The sequence below is a fragment of the Schistocerca cancellata genome, chromosome 6 (genome assembly GCF_023864275.1).
Source record: "Schistocerca cancellata isolate TAMUIC-IGC-003103 chromosome 6, iqSchCanc2.1, whole genome shotgun sequence".
In the NCBI taxonomy this organism is placed as follows: domain Eukaryota; kingdom Metazoa; phylum Arthropoda; class Insecta; order Orthoptera; family Acrididae; genus Schistocerca; species Schistocerca cancellata.
Window position 1 is genome coordinate 709,068,288 of NC_064631.1, and position 4,805 is coordinate 709,073,092.

General features: G+C 46.3%; 1 non-coding gene across 1 annotated transcript; it reads right to left on the reverse strand.

Annotated features, from left to right (window-relative positions):
• Positions 1-3,110: 3,110 nt before the first annotated feature.
• On the reverse strand, positions 3,111-3,186 carry Trnas-cga (transfer RNA serine (anticodon CGA)). The gene has a single exon. It is a non-coding gene; the product is annotated as a tRNA-Ser (tRNA).
• Between the last annotated feature and the right edge of the window lie 1,619 nt (positions 3,187-4,805).

Sequence of the window (4,805 nt, forward strand, 5' to 3'; positions counted from 1 at the left end):
GATTCCAAACTTGCTACGCTACGTGTCAGACACTTTAAATTATTGGGAAAACGAATAAAAAAATTTTGTTGATGCATAGCTAACATCTTTCTCAGTCACTGACAGCTCTTTAACAATGGGCAACAAAGGTCTATGTGATTGCCGTAAGCCTAGTAACAACAGTGCATCCCAATTTGTTATACAATATAGCACTGAAGATGGTCACTCAGTGACAGAAAATCGATTTTGCAATAGAAAAATATACGACCAATGCTGTCTCTTTTTTCAAGTAATACTAAAGTCTTCTAGAATATTCATATGGAAATGATGCTTTAAGCCCCCCCTTTTCTAACTCCGACTTTTGGTGTTGCACATGGATTAAGAAGAAACGCGAACTGACTGTAATCGACCCTGCAAGTCGACTACAAAAGAGTTTGGCACCTGCAATAATTTAATTTGATAGAAATTAATTAAATAAAGGAAAGTTTCATTAATGTAGTGAGAAATGAAAGGGTTGCTTTACCGATTAACAGAATGAAAGTTCTGTCCAAAATAACAATTTGGTTTATTATGACTAAACGCAAAATAATAAACAAAACACATGAAACATTTACAATACATCAAATTGGATCAAATTGGATACTCAAATAAATGCTGTGAAGATAAAGTTGTCCATAAACTAGATTGTGACATTTATGACCATGTGGTATGTGGAGCCAATTCCTTGCAACTCAAATCTTAAGAGAAACACCCAGCCAACCCAACATTAATTCCTGCTACAGTAGTGAGAACTCGGGCAATGAACATACAAGACAGAACCACGTAAGAAAAGGCGGGAACAGGCGCGCTCTGCTGAGCTCTGATTATCACAGAGCAAATTCCCTTATCTGCCGGTGCTGCGGACATACATTACCAAGCTGTCTTCTTAACTGCAAGGACACGATCTGGCGTACCGGAAGTAACGGCTGGTTGCTTCGACGTCCCGTCGTGGTGATGATAATGTCGCGAGTATAGCCCAAAACAAATTATCCTGGTCTGGTTATTCCAGACTAAAGACTTCCTATCAATACAAATGCGCCTCTGAGGGAGACGAAGAAGGCTCGCCACACAATCACTGACGGTACAGTGATTGATTTTAACAAGCGAAGTCACACAGTAACTCCGATACAGTCAACTTTACCCAAAACTGCTCAACGCGGACAACATAGGCCGCTTTTACGCAGAACGCTCAGTTACCAACTGTACTCGGAAAGTTACGTTGAAGTCGAAACTTCAGCAACTTCGTCAAACAGTTACAATTTAAAATGAAAGTATATTAGACAGCCAACGGAAGGCAGGCTGTCCAGAGCAGCGAGAGCTCAGTCTTGTAACCTACTCCGACCGAAAGGCGAGAGCCGACTCTCTCAAGAGCACCCGTGCAAACCGAACACAGAACATTCCCGCCCCCACGACAGTGGCCGTTGTTAAACGTTCCAATCAGCAACTCGAAAACCGGCGGAAAATTCCACTCTATTGCCGAAGCACTACCATTCCACCAATGGAGATTCTTGGCGCCAATTTCTGCGCCGATTTTGCTACGTCACGGAGCTATGCCCTGAACAAGCCAATCACGATTTTGCAGAAAACGCGGGAATTTGCCCGCCAAGACTGCCTGGGAACACAAGTCATTCCCACGCCTCGCTGGTAGCCCACCAGAAAGTGTTTTCACTATCTGCGAAGTAATGGAATCTCTAGCCCAGCTGCTCCTTCTGGCCCCTGTGGGCGTGTCGCCCCCGCTCTTATGACAATGTCGGCGTCAGGAAAGCATCCTCTCGATTCCCTCACACCCGTCGGCTTAACCCTTTCATGCTCAGCGGAACTCGCCTGTCACTGGACCACCCGGGTGACGAGAGACGCTGCGTGGGAAGTCCGCGTGTGAAGGAATATCAACTTTTCACCGCATGCAATTAGAGAGGAAAATCGAATTACTCAGAAATATGAGAGGGGGTTCATGCCACCTCTCAACGGCACCATGGGAGTCCGGAAGCCAGCAATTCTCCTTGTTGCATTCCTCCGTTTTTTTTACAAGATGCTGTTGTCACACTCTGTCTGTTACAAAATGTAACCTGAACTTTTGAAAGAAATGTGTTGCACCTAGTTTCTGCAGTTACGTCAATATAACAATAATTTCTGAAATGTTACATTTTTCAGAACCCTTTTCAGAAGATCTGGAAGAGTACAGTCAAATTTCCTGATCATTTATTTGTTTTCATTGGCAGAAAATGACTCTTGAAATTCCGTATGCAATTGTTTGAGTCAAGCACTTAAGCATAGTAACAAGTCATATAAGATGAATCTTCATCCAGTCATAGAATTAACTGTAATCACAGCACGATGAACGAGAGAAATATTTCTGATAGTATTTCGGTAAATGCCCTACCTTTGTTGGATGACCTTGCTATCTGTACTCCGTGAGCTTCAGCAGAGATTGTGTGAGGCAACTGCGGCCACTCACGGCTTTTTCGTATGAAATCTCGATTGTGGTGCCAACAGGTATGCTCCGTAAGCCTTGGCTTCCTCTGTAGCGGAGGTTTCGAAATAAACTGAGCGGCACACTCCACATTTTACTGGAAATAAAGAAACCCTCTCGAATTAAAATTTTTCGGAGACCATAATTTTCATAGGTTCCTTGGTGAGATTACATAAGAAATTCGACGTCCTCACCTTATGTCATAGGCGCTACATTTTTGTTACTTCGCCAGTTTTCACGAGGATCACCCCGTCATGGAGAAGCTCTATGAAAACATATGCAAAAATGAAGAAAGAAGAACTTGTCTTATATGTTTTATCTACGTGAAGGTCATTAGAGAAGGAGGGGTGGATCGTACAGGCAGTAAATCGACCGTTCTGATACTGAAGGAATCATTCATGAACTGACGTGGAGTGGTTCAGAGAAACCCCGGAGAACCTAAGTCAGCATTCCTAGCATCTGAAGAGGGCAACTGAACACAAATGTTTGAAGCTACGTTGTTCTCACATTAACATCAGACTGCTGTGTGATTTGGCCGTGAAGACAGTGCGAAGCTAGAACGAGATTTTCACTCTGCAGCGGAGTGTGCGCTGATATGAAACTTCCTGGCAGATTAAAACTGTGTTCTGGGCCGAAACTCGAACTCGGGACCTTTTGCCGTTCGCGGGCAAATGCTCTACCAACTGAGCTACCCAGACACGACTCACGACCAGCCCTCACAGCTTCAATCCTGCCAGTACCTCACAGAAGCTATTCCACAATATCCTTTCTTCCAGGAGTGCTAGTTCTGCAAATTTCGCACAAGAGCTTCTGTGAAGTTTGGAAGGTTGGGGAGGAGGTACTGGTAGGATTGAAGCAGCTGTGAGGGCGGGTCGTGAGTCGTGCTTGGGTAGCTCAGTTGGTTGAGCACTTGCCTGCCAAAGGCAAAGGTCCCGAGTTCGAGTTTCGGTCCAGCACACAGTTTTAATCTGCCAGGAAATTTCAGTGCGAAGCTGTGCGGCAACCAACTTGTCGCTGTTGGACACACTGCTTATTCTTCGTAGCCAACAGATAGCCTTTAAGTGCAGACCGTGCGAAAATAATCTGATGTTATTCCATACGTAGGGCATTTAAAATACGCTCTGGAAAACTGTAACGGCTTGTTTAAAACCCTTTCCACTAGCAAACTGAAGGGTGAAGAGGGGGGGGGGCGAGGGGAGGGAATCGAATCCTCCATCTCTAAATTACGAGGCAGTGGCACTACTGTAGGGGTCGGGAGCATGATGCCAGCGATGGCAGTTGGAATGGGCTGCTTGTATGCCAGGATGTTGTGCAGTTTCCCCCTCAGCCTGTATGTGCAGTGGTGGTGGCAGGTGTCGAATGGTGGCCTGTCAGATAAGCATTCCTGTTTGAGAAAGTCTTTTATTCATAACGGTACAGTGATGGAGAGGCAGTCGTTGGCCTCCGAGACATGAGCGACGACGTGTGCAGAAGCGTGCCAACATCCACAGTTGTCCACCAGGGGGCAGTGCGTGGCACAACAGCGACCGGCAGGGTCGCGTTGCGATCAACTCAGCAGCAGAGCGGTGGTGCAAGGTAGCAGCGGCCACTGGCGACGGGCAGCGGGAAGCACCCTCTGCCGCTGAGATGCCTTTGTAACTCGGCCAAAAACACACCAGAGTAAGCAGGGTTAAACTGCGGCCTCTGGCACGGCTGATGACGATGGCGTGTACTCGCTCTGAACAATGAAAAGCAACGGTGTATTCACAGGGTGGAGGTGGTTGGGCAACTAGGAGGCGTAGAAATGGAACCCACCACCCTCCGGGAAGCCATCCTTCAGCAGGTGGTAGCCACTTGGCAGCTGACTTGATGGTGTTAAAGTGCCAAGTACACTGCATTAAGATTCAGCTCCGGTAGAGACCTGCAGCTGCTGGCGGTAAAATCTGACAGCGGCAGTTGGTTGCTTCATCCCAGACTTCAGACTGACTTCTCATGACTAGAGGCTGGTGTCTACTGAATAACTCGTCATACAGTGCACATCTGAACACAGTGAGACTGAGCGTCTAAATTAGGTGTTATTTATGAAGCAGGCTGGCTAGCGTTACTCAGACAGTGGCAATGCAGACCTGCTAAGCACAACACGCTGGGGTAACCAGACGTAATTTCATTTTCCCTGGTTTTCCGGTCTGGTAAGTTCCTCCAGAATATCTGGCGAAGCTGTATCACAGCTTACACTTTCAGAGACAACAGCTGGCTCCTCCTGCATTTTCACCGTACTGAATAAATGTCCTTACGTACAGAATATGTCCTCTTGTGCCATGGCACGTAGCCATCAAAT